This window comes from Sturnira hondurensis, unplaced genomic scaffold (assembly GCF_014824575.4).
Source record: "Sturnira hondurensis isolate 20B ecotype Veracruz unplaced genomic scaffold, ASM1482457v3 Scaffold0013299, whole genome shotgun sequence".
NCBI lineage: Eukaryota > Metazoa > Chordata > Mammalia > Chiroptera > Phyllostomidae > Sturnira > Sturnira hondurensis.
In genome coordinates, this window is record NW_028085930.1 from 10,517,167 (window position 1) to 10,540,992 (window position 23,826).

Consider the following 23,826-nt stretch of genomic DNA (forward strand, 5'->3'; position numbering starts at 1 on the left):
AGTCCTTGTAGTACTCAGAACATGATAGGTACTCAATAAACACATTCTGAACTACTGAATAATTTATTCATGTCACACAGCTTAATGTTTATGATATTAGTGGATTGTTTAAAAAAACAATCCTTATAAATGTTTTAAGTAAACCTCATAGTAATCACAAAGCAAAAACCTAACTGCACAGACACAAAAATTCTTTAAAAAGGAACAGAAACATAACAGTACGGAAAATCATTGACTCACAATGAAGGAAAAAAGAGGAAAAGAAAGAAACAAAGGAATTATAAATAGCCAAGAAAATAATTAACAAAATGGCAAACATAAGTCTGTACCTATCAATAACAACTTCAAATGTAAGCAGAGCAAATTCTCCAATTGAAAGACAGAGGATAGGTAAATACATAAAAAAATAAGACCCAAATATATGCTGCCTATAAAAGATACAAATCAGCTTTAAGAACACAGATTGCATGTGAAGGGATTAAAAAAAGATATTTTAGGTAAATGGAAAACAAAAGAAAGTAGGAATATATGTAACTTTTATCAGACAAAAGAGACTTTAAGTCAAAGACTATAATAAGAGACAAGTAGGCCATTATATGGTGATAAAAAGGTCTACTTAACAAGAGTATTAAACAATAGTAAATACCGGTGCACACAATAAAGGAGAAACTAAATATATAAGGCAATTATTATTAGACCGTAAAGGAGAAGTAGACACAATAATAGTAGGGGACTTAATACCCCATCTTCAACAATGACTAGATTTTATAGACAGAAAACTAATAAGAAAACGTTGGACATAAAATACATATTACACAAGGTAAACTTAAGAGATATTTGCAAAACATTCCATCGAACAACAGCACTTCACAAATACACATAGAATTTAGATCACAGGATACAAAACAAGTCTAAATAAATTTAAGAAGAATAAAATTAAATCAAACATCTTTTCAAAACACAATGGTATAAAATGAGAAATCAATTATAAAAAGAAAAAAGAAAAATTTATAAACATATCAGAATAACCAACAAGGAAGAATAACCAAGTCAAGGAAGAAACCAAACTAGAGAAAAAGACCTTGAGATAAATGAAAATAAAAATGTAACCAAAACATGGGAGGTAGCCATAGCAGGTTAAGAGAAATTTACAACAATAAACACCAACATTAAGGGGAAAAAAGATATTCAACAACCTAACTTCATACCTTATAGAATTACACCTAGTCAAAATTAGTAGAAGGAAGGTGATAACAAAGACCATAGTGGAACTGAATAAAATAGAGATTAAAAAGCAACAGAAAAGATCAACAAAACTATAAGCTGGTTTTCTGAAAAGATGAAAAAATAAACAATTCTTTAGTTAGATTTATTAAGAAAAAGAAAGACAGAACTAAAACAAAATCAGAAATGAAAGAGGAGACATTATAGCTGATACCACAGAAATATGAAGCAGTACTGAGGATCACTATGAACAATCTATACAACAAACTGAACAACCTAAAAGAAATAGATAAATCCCTAGAAACATACAACCTACCAAGACTGAATGATGAAGAAACAAAACATGAACTGAAAAATTGCCGGTAAGGAGATTGAATCATAAACCATAGCCCTCCCCCCTTGCCCCAAAATAGTCCAGGACCAGAAGGATTCACTGGTGAAATGTACCAAACATTTAAAGAAGAATTAATGCCAATCCTTCTCAACCTCTTCCAAAAAACAGAAGAGGAAGAACACTCCCAAACTCCTGTTTTGAGGCCAGCGTTGCCCTCATACTAAAACCAGACAAGGACACTAGAAGAAAAGAAAATTACGGGCCAATATTCCTGATGAACACACATGCAAAAACTGTTGACAAAATATTAGCAAACCAAATGTAACAATACATTAAAAGGATAACACACCATGATCAAATGAGATTTATTCCAGAAATAAAAGGACAGTTCAACATCTACAATCAATCAATGTGATAATACCACATTAATAAAATGAAAGATAAAAATCACTGATCATCTCACTAAATGCAGAAAAAGCTATTGACGAAATTCAACATATATTCATGGTTGAATTCTCAATAAAGTGGGTATAAAGGTATCCTGGATGGGTTTCTCAGTTGTTGGAATGCTGTCCCACACACCATTAAGAGACTGCAGGTTCGATTCCCAGTGAGGGCACATATCTAGGATGTGTATTTGATCCCCATTCAGGACACATAGGGGAGGCAACCAACAATAAATATATCTTTGGGTAAGGATTAAAAAAAGAATGGATATAAAGGGAATGTATCAGAAGCCATAACAAATGCCACAGATGAAAAATCCACAGCTAACATCACACCAATAGTGAAAAGCTGATTTTCCTCTAAGATCAGGAATAAGAAAAAAAAGCCCAATCTTACCATTTATTTTTTGTTTGTTTGTTTGTTTGTTTTGCAATGATGTGACTTCTCTTGGACTATTTTTCATGGTTGGTTTTTCAATGAACAACCACGAAAAATGAGGCAAGGGTCCCCCACATGCAAAGAACCAATCTCATTACTTTTATCCTATTGCGTATAGTAATGGAAGCTTTAGCTAGATCAATTAGGGGAAAAAAAGAAATAAAAGACAGCCACACTGGAAAGGAAGATGTAAAACTGTATCAATTTGCAGAATATTTTAAATATACCACCAAAAATGCTGGAACTAATAAAGGACATTAATAATGTATGGTTGCAGGGTACAGAATCAAATACAAAAGTAAATTGTGTTTCTAACAATGAACTAACAATGAACTTCAGAAGGAGAAATTAGGAAAACAATCCCATTTACAATTGCATCAAAAAGAATACCTAGGATTAATTAACCAGGGAGGTAACAGATCTGTGCACTGAAAATTATAAGACATTGATGAAAGAAACTAAAGTTGTAAATTAATGCAAAGATAGTTCGTGATCACGATTGACAGAACTAACATTGTTAAAGTCAGTAGTACCCAAAGCAAGCTACAGATTCATTAAAATCCACACAAAAATCCAATGGTGAAAAGATGAGAAAAGGGACCATTGATGCATGGTTAGTGGGAATGCAAACGGGTGCAGCAACTACAGGGAATAATATGAATGCTCCTGAAAAAATAAAACACTGAACTACCACATGATCCAGCAACTCCACTTATGGGTTTCTATCCAAAGGAAATAAAAACATTAAATCAAAAAGATATACACACACTCACATTCACTGCCTCATTATTTACAACAGCCCATGCAGGGAAGCAGCCATCAATGGAAGAACAGAAAATCTGATACACACACAATGAAATATCGTGTAGTCATAAAAAAAACAGGAAATCCTGCAATTTGCAACAACAGAGATGAAGCTTGAGGCTACTGTGTTAAGTGAGATAAAGGAGACGGGGAAAGACAAATAATAAATGGTATCAAGTACATGTGGAATTTTAAAAAGGAAGGAAGGAAGGCAAAACGGAAAGGATAGAAAAGAGAGAAAGGAAAAAAAGGAAAAGAAAAGAAGAAAAGTAAAGAGAAAAAGAAAAGGAAAAGTCGAACTATGAAATAGAAAGCAGAAAAGTGTCTGGCAAGACTAGGGGTGGGGAAATTAAGAAGAGGTCTGGAAAAGGCTACAAACTTCCAGCTCTAAGATGAATAAGATCTGAGGCTCTGAAGTGTAACATGGCAACTACAGTTGAAAACCTGTATTGCACAGCTGAGATCTGCTGAGAGAATAAACTTGAGGGGTCCCACCAAGAAAACAAAAAAGGCAAATATGTGAAGTGACAGAAGGAATAATTACCTTTAACTATCTTACAGCCTTATTTGTCAATTACACCTCAATAAAGCCAAAAAGATAAACAAAATGAATAGCAATTGAAAAATAGGATAAAAACTGCAATGTTTAAAACACAAAATATTTAAATCCACGAGTTCATAGTAATGGAAACAGAATCACAGAGAGCAGTATGACCGCTAAGGGGGAGGCGGCTGGACAGCTAAGGGGGAGGGATCGAGCGAAAAGGGGAAAGGACTCAGGGGCGTGGACAGCGTGTGGTGCGTGCAGCAGGGAGGGGGCAATAAGGGGACTGAACGGTAATGGAAAAAATACAATAAATTTTTAAAAAAATAATAAATAAAAATATTAGATTATAGTAAAGCTTCAAGCCTAAATTTCTTTTCATTTAATGTAACAGCAAATAATTTTAAATTAAGAAATAAATTGAAATGGAAGACACTGGTATTAAATAATGGCAATGTAGAAAAAATGTTAGGCTATATGCTTGAATTCCAGCTATTTCTCTTAATTCTATATAATACTAACCAGTCATTTCTAAAATGAACTTCTGCTCCTCATTTTGTCCCTGGCGGCAGGCACAGCGCCTTTGATCCCACTAGAAAACTGAAGTGGGGATGGTCCTAACAAATACAGTCATTTCAATTGAGTTCTGAAATTGTTACCAGGAAGTTCAATGGGTAGACAATGTTCTAATAATTTACCAATAGATTCTTATCATGTTCCTAAAAAAGAACATTTTAAATATTCCACCACTGAAGATGATTTTGCTATAGTTTTTATACATGTCCCTTTGCTTATTATAAAAATTATCTTCTATTCACAGTTTACTAAGAATTTTTAAAACCACAGTTATTTTCATTTTTAATGTTTTCTCTTTATCTACTGAAATGACTTTTCCACTTTACTTTGTTCATAAGATGAATCGTGTATAAGATCTTTCTAATGAGCAAACCTTACATTCTCAGGACAAACAAAATTTGGTAAGATGTGTTATCTATATACACATTGCTGCATTCAGTTTACTAATAACACTTTGTTTGTGTTAATGTTCATGTATAAATATTGCCTGTATTTTCTCATAATGTCCTTGTCTGATATGGTTATGAAGGTTATATTAGTCAGGTGGTATGAATTTGACAACATTCCCTATATCTCAATTAACTGTAAGAATTTTTACTAGAGTAAAATTGTCTCTTTATTGTTTGTTAAAAATCATCTCTCCCCAACTGGGGACCATTGTTTTCTCTGTGGGATATGATTAAGTATTTGTTCCATTAAATCAAATAGAATCACAAAGAACTTTTTTTTATTTCTTACTTTATGTTTTAATGTTTGTGATCCAGCTGTATATAGGGTTGTGTGTCCTTTATTTAAAAATCGCTTCAACAAATAACAGTTTTACCATTTTAAGTGAATTCTTTCTATGTGTCCTAATAGTTCACCAAGCCATGGTTTTAGATGTGCAACACATAACTCAGAAAGCAGCACAGACACTTTGGCCTTGTAGAGCACTTACTAGTTACATAAAATGGATTGGAATATCCTCGTTTCAGCCAGCTAGTTTTAACAAATTTTCCACTTCATCTTAGTTTTCAAATCTGCTGTCAAAAATTTCACAATATTCTCTTATTGTCTTTTTAACCAGGTTACAATCCTGAACGAAGTACAGAAATATAATTTTCAGATTCAAAGAATATCTCTGGAAATGTGACTAAAATTATATTACACTTATTTAAAGTTCTTACAAAAAAAACCCTAACATAGCTCTAGTCACATGTAATACATTTTTAATCCAGTAATCCCAAAAATTTAGGAAAACTATTGTTTTGCTTAATTATTTCCCAGGAGCCAACACATTGATGAGCTCTACTTATTCTATTATCTTTCAGTCAGTTATTCTAGGTTTCTAGTGATTCTTTTGTTTTCCATCAGGTCATCCTTTTCTGACTGATTCTTGCGAACAAAGTACTTACATCATAATTGATCATTTACATTTTTACTTCAGTATCTGTGGCAAACTGATGGTGTAAAACATGGGTGTCAAACTAATTTTCACCGGGGCCACATCAGCCTCCCAGTTGCCTTCAAAGGGATGAAATAATCTTAGGACTGTATAAATGTAATTACTCCTTGACTGTTAAGGAACTGAAAATACGTTCAGCCCTTTGAAGGCAACCGTGAGGCTGATGTGGCCCCTGATGAAAATGAGTGTGACCCCCCTGGTATAAAAGGTCCTGATTATTCCCCTTTTTCAATACACATCGTTTACGACGTGGCTTTCCACTTCCTTCTATCAAGAGGTATAGGCATGGGGTCATAACAACGAAATTTCAAATCCATGAATGTGAAAGTTCTCTCCGTTTACTTATATTTTCTGGACAATAATGTTTTGTACTTTTCAATATACTTCCTCTACTTCTTTTGTCAATGTGTTCCTAAGTATTGCATGGAATTGTTGCTTTAAATTACTGTTGGCTTGTTCATTGCTAGTATATGGAAACATAACTTTGCCACCACCTACCTTTGGCTGGCTCTGTTTATCCCTTGCTATGGCCAACAAAATTGGGTAGATGCGACAAAGTGCCAGTACAAAGCCTAGTTCTTATGAAACACTGCAGCTTCTGTTTGTTCTCCTGGAAGGCTTACACCACCCTGTAAACAACCTTGGGCTGGCCTGCTGAGGGATGAAACACGTGACTCAGTCACTCCATCAGTTCACTCCACGGTCAGTCGATCAGACACATAAGCTAGGCCATCGTAGACTTGCTCTCCCTCCAGACATAGAAACAAAGCTCGGCCCCTTTCTCATTAATATTTATTGTTTTATGTAACCAGGTTTAGGTTATACAGCAAAAGCTAACTCACAGACTATTTGTGAACAACATGAAATATTGCTTGGCCTATACCAAACACACATAGTTGGCCAACACAGCTCATTTTAGCTGTTGAGCTCAGATAAACATTTTCAATATGTATATAGCATATATCAAAGTGTAGTTCAAAGAACCTTTTACAAAATAATTCTAAAATTGTAAAAGTTCTGTGATATGATTTTACTGAAAAGTAGTTTGTAAATGGAAGAGAAAAAACATATTGGAACTTTAAAGGTCAGAAAAGAAAAGCTAATCTTCACTGACAGTAACTCAAAATATGCCTCAAATCTTTTTCAAATAGTACATAGAAAAAAAATTAAATTAAAATTTCTCATTTAAGAAACATTTATTTTAGAAAAATTAACAATGCCACTCTTTGCAAGAATGACCATGTTGAATAAATACTGTGATCCTTTAAGAAGTTATTACATTGAGCCCTTGCTGGTGTAGCTCAGTGGATTGCGTGCAGGCTGCAAACCAAAGAGTTGCCAGTTTGATTCCCAGTCAAGGCACGTGCCTGGGTTGCACACCAGGTCCCCAGTGGGGGCCATGTCATAGGCAATCACACATTGATGTTTCTCTCCCTCTCTTCCCCTCTCTCTAGAAATAAATAACTAAAACCTTTAAAACAAAAAAAGAAAAAACAGTATGTTTGATGATGGAAGAGCAGATATAGCCAAACAGAAATTCTTATTTATTTATTTATCTATCTATCTTTAGAGGGGAAGGGAAGGAGAGAGGGAGAGAAATATCAATGTATGGTTGCTTCTCATGCATCCCCTGCTGGGAACTGGCCTGCAACCCAGGCATGTGCCCTGAACTGGGAATCGAACTGCAGTTGTTTGGTTCGTAGGCCCGCGATCAATCCACTGAGCTACACCAGCCAGGGCCCAACAGAAATTCTTTAAAAAATTATTACATTAAAATATTTCATTTTTTTTGCAAATTGGTCATCTTTTTATTACTTACAATACCAAGTATATGATTCTTAAATAAACACCTTCAAAACACAATTGTCTACTAACTGGAAGAAGTTTACTTTTGAAGAAAATTATCCAAAGCCTAAACATAATACATGTTGATGTTTAATCATGTGCATCCCTGTAAAATGTACCTTTAAGTCCTATTTTAAAAACCTTCTTACAGTCATTTTTATTTCAAAATAATTTAAAGTAGTAATAAGATACTGTGTCTAAAAAAAAGTAAAAACAAAGACATTTATTAGCAAAGAAATAGGGAAAATGTAAAATAACCTCACAACACTTTTGTGTATGCAATTTATCAAGAAACGCTGTAAAAAAACAAAACAAATGTTGGCTCATTCTGGAGCTTCTTTGTCATCATTAATGTATTCAGGTTTTCACAGCTGAACTGCTATACTTTGAAAAGATTTTCATGAAAGGAAACTAATATTCAATGTTTAAACAAAGCTGTCAGGTTACAAAGACTAAAATTTCTGAGAGTGTCCAGAAAATCTTGGCTTAAAAAAAAATAAAAACAAATTGGTCTTTATTTGCAAACAAATAAAAGAAGCTTTTGTTTAACTGTGTGTATTTATTTTGGGAAATAATATAGAGAAGGAATGATTTTAAAGTAAAAGTGAGACTATCTGTGCAGCTATTTTGTTTCATTACTAGTCTTATTTCTCAAATTGATACAAATGATCCCCTCCTGTTTCTGTCTATCCGCTTGCTTGTCAGGACAACTCATTGTCAGGGTTGGGGAGATCTCTTATTTCTAAACAGAAGATGTGCAGTTTGTAACCTGCTTAATTCGCCTTATGTCCTACATGCCCTCAGTATGGTGTTCATTAAAGTCTCAGCTGTTTTGTTCGTAGCAGTGGCAGCCTAAACATAGGCTTATTTTTCTTTGTTAAAAGGCCAGATTGTGCATAAATATACCCCTAATTTCTTTCTCCCCCTTCCTGTCTCTCTGTGTGTGTGTTAATGGCAAGAAATTACCAAACATGTAAATGCTCACTGGTGTTTTCATCACTCAAGCCAGGTATCTGAACCTAGTCCCTTTCCTGAATGATTATGAGAATTGCAACTCTCACTCTGGAGAGAGGTTTAACATTAATGGTCATCTCTAAAATCAGATAACTATATGAAGAATTGCAAGTTGGTATACATGAATTCCATAAATTGCCATTAAAAAGCATTCTTAAGAGTCCTCACATTTCCCTTGAAAAAGTTTCTGCTGGGCTCTAAATCTCCAATCCTAATTGCTTCCATGCATTTGACTATAAAGAAGGTTTAAATGAAGTTTACTTATATTTATCTTGGCAATAATATACAATGGGTCAAATCAATTACTTTTTTTGGCTTGAACAGAAAATTCAAAGCTCTACATATAATTGGTTAATCCACAACTAGAGTTTCTGTTCTAGTCTGTTTATAAGTAGACTGCACTATTACACTGAGTTTTTCAATGCAATACAAAAATAAGTCTTATTGTGTGCATACAATTTCAGAACTCATTAAAAGTAGAAGGTAAAGAAATGTGTCAAATATTTACTGCATTTTTGTGTGAAGTTTGATTAACAAAAGATTTATTTTTAACTCGTTACTAAGTTACTTGTGATGTTAATGTTAACAAGCAATTAATTAAATGTACTTAAAGACCTATTAAAGTATTATGCCTGACAGCTGCAAAAAATAATTTAGCCTCCGAATGATAAAAAAATAAATACTGTCTATAGGTCATTATGGTCTATACAATTACATTGTTAAGATAAAATTACATTAACTATTAAATATAAATGACTGAATATGATGACTTTAACAGTCATAATTGTATCTTCAAAAGCCTTTCTCAAAAGCTATCAGACAACTGATTGCAGTAAATGGCCTTATTAGGCAAAGATATCAGAGGTAACTGGCAAAGTATCAAAAGACCCAATCAAAGAGTCTCCTTTTCATTCCTAATACTAACTTGTGAATCGCTCATAGTTTACTTATCTACAAAGTTAGTTTCAGATAGAAAAAAAGCAATGACTTTTTACCCCAGTGTTGATTTTTTATTGTGTTTCATCTGCGCGGGGTTAGGGCGGAAAAAGGAGAATCCCATACTAGACCACTGAGAAGGAAGCTCCATAACTGAAGAGTAACCGGAAAAGGTTACAGGACCGGAAGCAAGTACAGCGGTAAAAAGCTGGGCACGGTCCAGAGCACTGCCTTGAAAGGAAGTAAAGCTGTGACGATTTCATGTTTCACCCTTAAAGACGAACAAAGGACTTCAACACATGATGGTGTGCAATCCTACTTCTCATTATGAAACCTGTCACACTCCTGATGTCATAATTGAGACAAACTTAACAGTTTACTATGTTGTCGACAGAACTAAAACTTCAGGAACAAATTAATCAGAAACTCAATAGCTAAGAAAAAGAACAATGACTTTTTTTTTAAAACTTGTTACTAAGTTAGCAAGTTAACTTAGATTTGGACAAAAACCTGGTTTGGATAACAACCACTGTTACTCCAAGAACCCTGAATGGACTTAGAAAAATTAGGCTAACTGATACACTAGGTGTATAACCTATCATAGGCTAAGCCAACCTCCACAGAGTGAATTCACAGGACCAACAGAATAAAAGGAGAGGTACCCCATAAACCTAACTTGAATTTTCTTAACAAAATCAAGAGAATAATTTATTCAATTCTTCACATTTGCAAAGTGAATCTGAACAATGTTAAATTACTTAATAGAAATATGATCAATATAAAAATTGAAAATTATATTAGTGTATAACATAAACATTGAGAAGTTTCAAAGTATAATACTTTTATTCCTACTAATAGTGAAGAAAAATTAAAAAATTGATATTTAGAGTTCAGTAAGTGCTTTCTTCTGTACATATCTAAAAACATTATTATCACTTCCAGTTAAGATGGAGGTGTAGGTAAATACTCCTCACCTCCTTGCACAAATACAGCAAAAATTAGAATTAGAATAGAAAACAAATATCACCCAGAACTGTCAGAAAATCGAGCTGTCAGGAAGTCTGACAACCAAATATTTAAAGAAACCACATTCATCCAGACAGGCAGGAGGGGCAGAGATGTGGAGAAGCACAGAGAGACAAAGAGCCACGGAGACACAGAATGGGCAGTCCCACACCCACATGTGGTGGATAAAAATCAGGAGGGATACCTTGGGAGCAAGGGATTCTAGCCCCAGGATTCCAGAGTCAGGAACATCAGTCCCCATAATTTCTGACTGTAAAAACCAGTGGGAGTTGGGGTGGCAAAACGGTGGGATTCTCAGGAGACTCCTCTTAAAGGGCCCACAACAGACTTAGGACTTATGCAGGCTCCCCCCTCACCACCTGCCTCTGGAATTCAGCAGGAGAGCAATAGCTGGAAGGGCACCTGTTGCATACAGGGAGACACTGAAGTGACTGGAAGTAGGGCAAGTGCCAGGAAAGAGCGTCCTCACAGGAAAAACTACCAAGGCCACACAGCAACACTGTCCCCTCTTTGAGCACGCCCCCACATAGTGCTAAAGAGCAGTGACACAGTTGGCCCCACACTGGTAATTACCTAAGCCTCTGCCCCATTTAACTTACAGGTGTGCTTTTCTACAATAGGCCACAGTAGTTAAGACAGGGAATCAAAGCAGCTCTCCCTATACACAGAAACAAATACAGGGAAGCTCCCAAAATGAGGAGACAAAGAAAAATGGCCTAAATAAAGGAAAAGAAGAAAATTCCAGAAAAAAACTAAAAATGGAGATAAGCCACCTAACAGATACAGAGTTCAAAACACTGATGATCAGGATGCTCAGAGAACTCATTGAGTATGGCAAATGCATGAGGAAAGAAATGAAGGCCACACTAAGTGAATTAAAAAAAATCTACAGGGAACCAACAATGGATGGGATGAATTTGAGAATCAAGCCAATGATTTGGAACATAAAGAAGAAAAAAGTACTCAATCAGAACAGGAAGAAGAAAAAAATTTTGTTAAATGAGGATAGGCTGAGGAGCCTCTGGGACATCTTCAAATGCACCAATGTCTGAATCATAGAGGTGCCAGAAGAGTAGAAAAAGCAAGAAATTGAAAACTTATTTGAAAAATTAATGAGAGAGAACTTCCCTAACTTGGTGAAAGAAATAGACATACAAATCCAGGAAGTACTAAGAGTCCCAAGTAAGTTGGACCCAAAGAAGACCACACCAAAACACATCATAATGAAAATGCCAAAGGTTAAAGATATAAAAGAATCTTAAAAGCAGCAAGAGAAAAGCAGATAGTCACCCCTAAAAGAGTTTCCTCAAGACTGTCAGCTGATTTCCCAAAGGAAACTCTGCAGGCTAAAGGGACTGGCAAGAAGTATTCAAAGTGATGAAAGGCAAGGACCTACAAACTAGACTACTCTATCCAGCAAAGCTATCATTTAGAATCGAAGGACACACAAAGTGCTTCCCAGACCAGGTGAAGCTAAAGGAGTTCATCATCACCAAGCCATTATTATGTGAAATGTTAATGGGGATTATATAAGAAAAGAAGATGACCAAAATGATGAACATTAAAATGGCAATAAATTCATAACTATCAACAACTTAATCTAAAAAAACTAAGCCAGTAAGTGGAACAGGATCAGAATCATAGATATGGAGATCATTTGGAGGGTTATTGGTTGGGAGGAAGAAGAGTAAGAATGGGGGAAAAGGTGCAGGGATTAAGAAGTTAAATGTTGTCTAGTTACACCAGAAAGTGACTGAAAAATGCTTAGAAGCAGGCTGTAAGAGCCTTTTAGAACTTACTGTAAAACTTCCCTTAATCCAAGGAAACATAGGCTATTGTATAGGTTTGGGAAGATGCTTCTGAAATATCATAAACCTGACATGGAGTTCAATAATATGACTTGAAATAGATTAAACACTTTAAAGGTATATATGCTATTTCAAAAGTTTTAGGCAATTTCCTACTCTCAAGATATAAAAAGAGCTAAGAATGAAGACCACATTTAGGCAAATTTGAAAGAAAACAATTTACTTCTTACATTTGGACTTCTTTAATGAAACAAACAAATATCTTTTAAAAAAATATTACATTTTGGAGGAAGATGGTGGCTAAGTAGGTGGAAGCTGAGTCTACTTGCTCTTGTCCCCAACTCAAATACTCAGTGGATCTTCCAACAAAGAAATCGAACATTCAATGGACTCTTAGCTGATATGAAGTTTGGGAGCCAAGGAGTAACGTTATGCTTACAACAGGCAGCAAGTACATTATACATGCAGTAGGGGAAGCCCTGTGCATGGTGCCTGCAGCTGCAGAACAGACAGGTTAGAGATGACAGCTTTGCAGCTCCTTCTCCTTCCAGGGCAGAGAACCCCCACACTTGGGCTGGGAGTTACTTAGATACACAAAGTTGGGGAGAGCCAGGCTATACACACACACACACACACACACACACACACACACAGTGAGCAGTACACCCATAGCTACAGTGCGAAACGCCCACTGGGAGACTTTCACATAGAGAGCAGTCTGGTACTGGCATAAAAGCAGACACACAGATCCATCGAACAGAACAGAGAACCCCAAAATAAACCCAAGTCTCTATGGTCAATTAATGTTTGACGAACAGGGCAAGAACATACAGTGGAGTAAAGATGGCCTCTTCAACAAATGGTGTTGGGAGAACTAGACTGGTACATGCAAAAAAAATGAAATTAGACCATCGAGTTACACCATACACTAGAATAAACTCAAAGTGGATAAAAGACTTAAATATACACTATCCCACTATAAAAGTCTTACACAAAAACATAGGAAGAAAAATTTCAGATATCCCACATAGCAATATTTTTGCCAATCCCCTAGGACAAGGGAAATAAAGGAAAGAATACACAAATGAGACTACATCAAACTAAACTGCTTCTGTACAGCTAAAGAAACCATCATCAAAATGGAAAGGGAACCAACCATATGGGGGACCATATTTGCCAACAATACCTTGAACAAGGGTCTGATCTCCAAAATATATAAAGAACATATATGACTCCACACCAGGAAGACAAACAATCCAATCAAAAAATGGGCAAAGGACCTGAATAGACACTTCTCCAAGGAGGACATATGGATGGCCCATAGACGTATGGAAAGATATTCAACATCATTAGTCATCAGAGACATGCAAATTAAAATCTCAATGAGATATCACCTCATATCGGTCAGAATGGCCATCATAAACAAATCAACAAACAACAAGTGTTGGAGGGGTTGTGGAGAAAAGGGGACCCTAGTTCACTGTTGGTGGGAATGCAGACTGGTAAAGCCACAATGGAAAACAGTATGGAATTTCTTTAAAAAATTAAAAATGGAACTGCCTTTTGACCCAGCAATTCTGCTGCTGGGAATATACCCTAAGAATCCTGAAACATCAATCCAGAAGAACCTATGCACCCTGATGTTCACAGCAGTGTTATTTACAATAACCAAGTGCTGGAAACAGCTTAAGTGCTCATTAGTAAATGAGTGGATTAAAACACTGTGGTACATTTACACAGTGGGATACTACACAGCAGAAAGAAAGAAGGAACTCCTACCTTTTGCAACACCATGGGTGGAACTGGAGAGCATTATGCTAAGTGAGCCAGGCAGTGAAAGACAAATACCATATGATCTCACCTGTCAGAGGAATCTACTGAACAAAGTCGACTCACTAACAAAATAGAACCACAGACATGGAAACATGGAATAGACCAACAGTGACCAAGGGAGAGAGGAGAGGGGGATAATGGTGGAAAGAAGGGGGAGGGCCGAGTCAAAGAACATGTATGAATGATACATGGACATGGGCAACAGTGTGGGAAATGACTATGGGAGTGGGCGTGGGATGGGCAAAAGAGTGCAAGGGGGAAAATTGGGACAACTGTAACAGAATAACAGTTAAAAATGATTTTAAAATAAAATAGAATATATTACACTTTAAAGATCAAGTATTTTAAAAAATCAGGTTCTGGCTATTCTAAATTTCTCTACGATAGGCTAAGGATAGACCAATCATTTTAAAATTCAAAATAGGATGGAGCCCAAGCTGTTGTGGCTCAGCTGATTGGAGCACCGTCTCATAACTGACAGGTTGTGGGCTCAATTCTTGGTCAGGGTGCACAGAAGAGACAACCAAGCAACGTTCCTTTGTCACAGTGATGTGTCTTTCTCTTGCTTCCTCTGTCCCTTCCTCTCTCTCTAAAAGCAATGAAAAAAAATCTCCTTGGCTGAGGATGAAATAAATAAATCAAATCTGAGATAGGACTGAGAGACCAGATACAATAAAAATCAAACAGGGCCAACTGAGAAATGCTGATTGTAGAACAGGTAATAAGTACCTAAGGAGTGGTTTACCCATGCTGAACTCGAAATGCTATTTAAGAAAGTATGTAAACTAGTTTTTTGTATTACAAAGTACATTGTTCTTCTAGCGAGTTACCCAACTCTGACCCCCTCTGATCTATGAACAACCTGGTGGAATGAACTCAGAGTTTGGGACACACAATGAAAAACAGTTGGGAAATTGTTGCATAAGCATAAACTAAATACACTCCTCATGAACCTCTTTTCTAGAAATGAGAGATACAGTAAGAATTTCAAAGTCTGTGGATTATCTAAGCTTCTTTCATTTTATATTCATATATTTATTACCTAATTATTCCTATGCCTGCTTTTTTTTAACTTGAAACTTTATGAACCAAAGGGGAAAAAGAAAAGGGCTGAAAGCAATATAAACTTAAGTCAATCAATCAAATTAGGCAAAGAAATTATCAAACTGACTTTTAAAGGTAGAATATTGAATTATCTAGATTGCATTTATCTCCCTTCCACATAAAATCTCCACTTGATTACATGATAGTAAATCTTGCTCTCATAGTTACAGAGAACAGCAGAGTTTATTAGTTACTATTTCGTTGACAATTCATCTCCTTCCGCTCAATCTGCACATATAGAAACAGAAATGTAACCATTTCTTCCTTCCTGGGTCCCCTGATCTCTACAGAGGTTAGAAGAAGAGCTTTTTCACTGGCTAATAAAGTGGATTCTTAGTTAACAACTATCCATGTGTCCAATACTATTTACAGAATGATAAATAGGACCTGTATTGGTAAATATGAAGAAAAGTATTTGTTTTATTTACTTTCTTACAGGCTCAGCTTTCTGGCTTTGTACTTCCCGTTCTATCACTTTATTTCTAGCAGCTTTTCCACAAAATTATTCAGTCCATTAAAAGTTTCTTTCTGTTACAAGGAGTAAAGAATGCATTATTACATTTTTTCTATATGAAGTAAGCTATTAAATAATAGCTTGTACACTCATTAAGCAAATGTAATTGTGAGAACACACTGACATTGTTAAAGTAAATTACTCAATTTGTTAATAGTTTCATTTCAAGTGACCTTAATTGTATTAATTGTGATACTAGCAAATTAAATTGAAGAGCATTAAATACATTGTTCTAATATGTCCTAGAGGAGCAAATTTTCCATTGTATCAGCAGGAGGAAAATAATGATTATGTAACCCCCATCAAAAGCCTCACACCGGTGCACACACAATGGGTCAAACAGAAAAGGTCTCACCAGACTGCACTGCTACTTCTATTTTAATATTGGCAGCACGGTACAAAACAGGCCACAGAGAAGTAACTGAACTTCAGATAAATGGATAATTTTAGGGTATTCTTTTATACCAGATTAAATAGAAATTAGTTCACCAGTATAAAGAGTTAAAATGTTGACAAGGAGGAAGCAAAGATTGGTACAGACAAATGCAACATGAAAATAAATTTTAAAATACTACCAGTGTAAATCAGTCATTATTTATTATGTCTAGTATCACACCCAATATAAGGACATACATATAAAATATAAGAACATATATTAAAATAGTTATGCCCCTTATTCTTGAGAAGAAACTACAAATTCAAAAGAGATTAACAATATAGACTGTTGACTCTCTCTTTAGGATAAAATCTATACTCCTCAGCCTGATTTACAAAATCCTCGTAATCTGGCCCCTGGCTAATAGGCCCATCCTAAGCCATTTCTCTGTCACCCATAGTGCCTCAGACACAATGACTTCCTTCAGTTTCTCAAAAATGACAAGCCAATTCCTATCCTAGTATTTTCTTTGTATGAATTCTTTCCTTTTAGTGGACTGGTGTTTCTTTCTGTCCATCTCTCTGTCTCTGTCTGCCTGTCTGTCTTTCTCCCTCTCACCATCTTTGCCTGCTTGGGCCCCTCTCCTTTGGATCTAGCCAATATATCCTCTTCTCAAAGAGTTCTTCCATGAAAATCTAAATTTTCACCCAGTCACTCGTCATAACATTACCTTATTTTAATTCTTTGCCTAGTATTTATTCCTCTCTCATATTTTTGAATTTCTGCAGTTTTGCATTTTTTACTATCTCATACTAGACTATGAATTCCATTGAAAGAAAGCACTTAATCTACTTTTTTAATAGTATAACCCCAGACGCTAGATGATCAATACATTTTTTGATTGAATGAATGAACATCAGGTCTGTGGCCTGCAGGCCTTATTATGCATGATAAAATATATGGGGCTCTATAATCTCTATTCATTTATTGCGTATCACTGAAATTTCTTAACCATCAGGTCAAGATGTCTGACTGAAAATCTTTAGGTTCAATAAAACAGATCTATTCACAAGTCTGATTAAAGATTTAAAATGACAGCAGTGGTATAAGCCTGGTCAAAATTATCGTCTATTAAAATTGTCACTACATGAAAATGCTAGGAAGCCAACTGCATTAAATTTCTCCACATTTGGAAGAAGAAGAAAGAAGGAGACAATGTACGGTAAGAGAAGAATGATTATTTAACTACACATATTCCTATAACATAATGATTATTTGGGCCAAATAAATCAAGGCTAGTTGGGTGGCTTTTCTGACTAAAACTAAATAGACCTGTAAGTCCAGGGAAGACAATTGCTATAATTTGTAGGAATACAGTAATTACCAAATGGTAGAATATCAGATCATTTCCAAAGACTCAAGTAAATTGTACTTTTAATACTGGAGATACATAAAAAGAAAATGACCATTTAAAATAAGTAACTTGAGATACTATAACTTTTATGATTTACTAGCTTCTTAATTTCTTCTATTTAAAACAGATTTTCTTAATATGTGAAAATAAAAACAGCTTGAAGCTAACACAATGTTTCTTCCTCTGTACTGCCCTGCACTGCTCATATGGGATTCCTCCTCAGAAAATTCAAGGAACAGTACAAACTCTAGAGTGAAGTACAAGTATTATATGAAAAACTAATTTCTTATTTCAAAACATCTATTTGATACAAGTAAGGCCTCCTTATAGCAAAAGCATAGTGATGGCAAACTAATTTAACTTATTTTCAATGCTCATAACATACAAGTTAAGACTGAAAAATTTTGACCTCTGATTAATCATGAGCTCAGATTAATCGTATATCATTCGGGCAAAATGCATTCTCAAAGCTTCACCCAAATTTCACTTAAATGTTTATCACTGATCTTTAACTACTATCTTTTTATGTTAATTCTGAATCAAATTTTGAGTTCAATCCACTCAAGTGAGTTAGGATTTTGAAAATGGCATAACCACTAGTATAATAGATCATCAATACTCTTCCAACCACCAGTCTCCTTCGCTACTCTTTAACCCACGCAATCCTTGAAGCACTGACCACTTCAGACCTCCTGGAAGGTCTCATCTCTATAGCTTCTATAATTTCAGCACCCATCCATCTTTACCCTATTTTCACTATTCCTCTAATATTTTAAAAATACTGCTACCTCCATCCAATTTCTAATCATGGAGAATTCCTACAAATCAATCCTCAGCTCGCTCCTCTCTCTTTCTTTAGATTTCTGGAGAATGACTCAAATCTCTAACTGACTGCCTTTCAAAGCGAAGTCTCTCATTTCCAACTTTCTTTTGAACAGTTTAATTTAGGGGAACTGGCATGGCATGTTGACTGCTCTTTGATTTTACTTCTACTGTTTGTTGTACCAGTTAAAATCTGTTTTTAAGGAGACATTTTATCTTTTTTCTTAAGATTTTTATTTATTTATCTTCAGAGGAGAAGGGAAGAAGAGAGGGAGAGAAATATCAGTGTATGGTTGCCTCTTGTGTGCCCCTTGCTGGGAACTGGCCTGCAACCCAGGCATGTGCCCTGACTGGGAATCGAACCGTGATCCTTTGGTTGGCAAGCCTGCGCTCAATCCACTGAGCTACACTAGCCAGGGCACATTTTATCTTAAAAAAAAATCTTTGTTACTGTCATTTAAGATCTTCCAAGTCACTCATTTATTTAACAATCTTTATCTTCAACAAAGTTACTGTTTTCCTTGATTACTTTATAGCCTTACCTACAGTTTTTGATCTATCTAAACTGCCCCTTTTCCTTGACATATATAGAGAATTTTTGATTAAAAAGTACTTCTTACAAAACTATGCAGACAGTAAAAAATAAGTGGTTGCCAGGGGTTGAGGGGGGGGGGGGGGGGGTGAGGGGAAAAACTGGCAAAGCACAGCGAATTTTGTAAAAATACTCTGTAGGATACCTATAATAATGAATATATCCTGATCCGTATGTCCAAACCATTGAATGTACAATACCAGTGGTGAATCCTAATGCAAACTATGGAGTTTTGGCTGATTATAATGTGTCAGTGTAGGTTCGTTAGTTCTAACAGAAGTACCACTCTGGTGGGGGATGTCGATAAGCGGGGAGGCTGTGCATGCGTGGGAGTGGAAGATACACGAGAACTCTGTACTTTCCTCTTAATCTGACTGTGAATCTCAACCTGCTCCCCCAACACAAAGTATTTAAAATAAAAAAGACTTCAAACCTAAACCTATTCCAAATCAAAGTAAATTCAAAATCTACTAACGAAGTTATTGAGCTGGTAATTGGCTACCACTAAACAATGTTCCACTGAATTAATGTACTTATCAAACACTTATACATGAGTACACTGTTGACTCCCCTTTATGACTCCTGTCACCAGACTACTCTATACCTCATCTCCCCTGACTGCATCCCTTTAAAAATTTTCTACTCTGCCTTCTTAGAATGCCATTACATAATAGCAAATTTCCTTATATTTTCAAACCATCAATGAATTCTTCCACCATCCACTTCCTTGCCTATTGTAGTACCTGTTATACTCTCTGAAAAACCCCTGCCTGTTTCGCATGTGGCTACATCCTAGATGCTGAATGCTACTGGACCTAATCATTCAAGTTTACAAGCTGGTACTGTCTATAAATTAGAATGTCTAAGCTGAACTTGGCTCCCAAGGCTGTGTGTTCTTCATCAACTCAATCTAGCCTTTGTCAATCTCCAAAAATCTCCAAATGCTGCATCTTATCATCCACTTTCTGCAAATTACCTCACCTTAAGTTATAAAAAGAAGAGATTAAAACATCAATGATATTTCACTGAACTCTCTGTCACTGAACTAATAAACGTACTGTACCTAAAAATCTTCTCTTTCCCTTCCCTAGTATTATTATGATGAAAATAATGACCCTCTATCTACAAACCACTCTATGTTGGCTCTAAACTGCATCTCCTCCAACTTTCCAAAACCCAGGACTCCTCCTCCACTGATTTTAACTTTTCAAGTACAACCATAACTCTTTCCTCACCACACCACCATGCCAGTGTAGTATAAAGGACACAATTAGTTTAGTTGAAATACAGAGTAACATATTCAAGACTATGGAGTCATGGGAGATTACAAAAAGCACAATGTCATAGTAACAATGGCTCTGTCCCGTGGAAGCGTCTATTTTCTTAAACCTTTAGCAAGACAGCCATAAATATCACGGTCAAAAGTTTGATTTCATTATTAGTCAGGAAAAACCAGCAGAAAGCTGTAAGTCAGCAAAGGGCCATTTTTTTCCTCCCTAAGATGACTCCAGCCAATTAGACCAAGGGAAGGGTTTAGGTGAATAAAATGATTCAGACAGCATCCTTTACTTTGGCCATGTTCAGGTATCTTCAGCAGAACAAGTATGTCTTTCATTCAAGTCTAAATCCACTTCTACTACACGAAAAACAATACTAAAGATCATAACATGAGAGCATATTTTATTATATAAACTCCAATGAACTACTCTAACTATTGCCAATTTATTCATCAATAAAGCCAAGCACTCTCTTCCAGTTCTAAAACTCTATATTATAACAGGAAAAAAAGAAATTGAGACAAAAGCAAGATTACTAGACGTAAAAATGGAATACACAGGAGATTCAGAACATCTTACATTTTTTAAGTAGGTTACTAAATATTTCACACATGACAGAAAGAGAGCTTTAAAACAGATATTATACAAGAAGGCATTACATTAAGTAGTAATTATCTAAATACTATCAAAGCTGTAAGTAAGAAGGCATATAAAACTGAAGCTAAAACGCCAGCAATATGTGACAAAACACTATTCTCAAAAGAGAATAATATTCTCAATAGAGGAAAATGTTCTCTCATTGTGAGCAACATTCCAATCTCCCATAAGCTTCTGAAAACAACTAGTCATGCCAGGAATGTTGTTTTATTAATAGGTTAACTGTCCCTAACTCTTGATACCACTGTTTTCAGTTTAAAATAAAATGATTACTTTTTTCACTTAACTGATCACTAAGTTACATACTAAGAATGAAGAGTCATTAATAGTTAAACATTTTTCTTCTTTTACGGTTTCAACTGAATTACAGGTAACTTGCCAATTATTAATTACTACCTTTTGTTCAAAGATCTTGAAATTTAATTTATGTATATAATCAAATTTAATATGCCACCGAGAAAATGTCATGCTTGCTATGCTGTTCTCTATTTGAAAAAGCGATTCAAGCAGTTAAAAGTCTAATTAACATGGAATATATGCCCTAAGATCTTACATGTATATATCTAAACAGTTCTTTTTCTGACCTCGCCTACTTTTATCAAGCACCCATGAGAACAAACCGATGATTTCTAGTTTTCTATTATTCCTACACATGTGGCTATTTTTGCTAATGCTTTCCAGAATACTAAAAATCATTTAATTTAGTAATGTACTATTTCTTTATGAGCATGCTTATATTCTGATTGAGAAATTAAAATCTTGTTTATTTAAGTAATCTATAACTGGAATTAAGAAAAAAAAACATGAATCCTACACAGGGAAGCCACTGACTGAAGTCCAATGTTTGACTACTTAGAAAATGAATGATCCAGTTGCCACAAATTCCCTTTTGGGAAAAATGTGCAAAAGCCTTCAAATACAAGAAGAACCCCATGAAAGACATATATTAAAATAAACAAACATACTAGAAAGGTGATGATTTTTCAAGTAAGTATGACAATTGCATTAAAATGCAACACACATTTTCCTGCAAAAGGGAAATCTAAAAGGATGAAATAGACGCTTTATATAAAATATTTACATATACAATGTGCAGAACCCACTGCAGTTAGTAACCTTTATGGCTTTGACGAACTAGATATTTACATATCTTTCTTTCCGCATGTGTGTGTGCGTATGTGTGTTTTGTATATATTTTTAACAGTTGACAGCTGTTTTAGAGCATACAGAGATGCCAAGCTGAATGAGGGTCTTGATTACCTCAAGATTAGCTATCTAAAGTTTCTATTCATTTTAAGTGTTGTTAGTTGGAAGAGTCATTAGTCACTTCCTTGTCTCATAGAACATCAGCATACATTTACATTGTTAATGAACATTTGGGGTAAATGAATTAATGGCACTTTTAAACATCAATTCAGTCCTAATAACTTTGTATGTCACAGAAATGTTAGGCAAGGATATAAACGAAAAGCCTTTTGAGTAAAGGTAACTACTCCTTCTTGGAACAATAAAAGACAAAATTAATTTAAAATATTTTTAACCACTTTTTTAAAACCCTCAATATCTAATGAACTAGACGAGAGAAAAATATGCACTTAAAAAAACCCTAAAACCTCTATGCCCTAGAATAAGCATTCTAGCCAGAAAATTTTGATGAAACTATTTTATATGTGTACAACACAGACATATTCACTTTTATAATATCCCCTTATATAGAGATTTGCAAAAAAATTGGACTTACTTAATTATGAATGATTCTTACAGATATTGCATTTAAGAAAAAACATTACTAGGGAAGGCAGTATTGTTACCACTGAAATTTTTAAAATGCTGAAACTGAAAAAAAATGTTGAAATTGAAATGAGACAATACAATAATTTTTATTTTTCATATTTTAAAACCTAAAAAATGCTGAAACTGAAAAAAAATGTTGAAATTGAAATGAGACAATAAAATAGTTTTATTTTTCATATTTCAAAACCTTAAAAAAGCAGTCTTTTGGAGACCTTTTAAATAAAAGTGAGTATTAAAATAAAATCAGAAAAATAAGTTGTATGGCAAACTATACTATTTTCAATGACACACTCCAAAAAGTCAACAGCTTGTACACTAAAGAAATGGCCATTTTAAGGACTCAATTATTTAACAAGTTCCCAAAACATGAGTTAATGACAGACCTTTACATCAATATAGAAACAAAATTTGTATATAAAGTATCCAAAACACATGTAAGTTACTTTGACTAATTATGATTTTTAAAATAGATCTCATAATCCTGATCTGGTATGTGCATTTCATGAGTAAAAAAACAGGAGATTCCTGATTCAATGAATCGACTTTATCAAACATTTAGTGAATTAATTGAAAATAAGGAGGCTTCAAGAATTTTAACAAACTCATTTCCTCTAAGATGATATGTTATTATTACTAATACTGAGAGAAAAATTCAGAGTTCTGATACAAACACATTTGGTAAATATTTATGGGATAGGCCCTCAGTACAGTTTACTTTTTTAACAATCTATCTTTTAAAAATTTCAAAGCATAGATATTTTAAAGTACAACATAAATTTCAATTATGTTTTATTACAAGGAGAATCAGGACAGTCTTTTATTCTGGAATAATCTCAACTTGATGGAGGAAAAAGAAATCCCTGTAAAATTAACATGAAAAAGTTCAAACTCCTTTAAAAGAGGTTTGACAAAAGTCATTTCACATTTCAACATCCTTATGCTGAAGTAATTAAGTATGTTTTTTTTTTTAAGCAAATGACAGCACATTAAACATCTGACTAAT

The 23,826-nt window shown here is 34.8% G+C and overlaps 1 protein-coding gene across 4 annotated transcripts in view; it reads right to left on the reverse strand.

The window, feature by feature from the left end:
* TBC1D5 (TBC1 domain family member 5) overlaps window positions 1–23,826 on the reverse strand; it is a 476,007-nt gene that overhangs the window by 270,494 nt on the left and 181,687 nt on the right. The window lies entirely within an intron of this gene.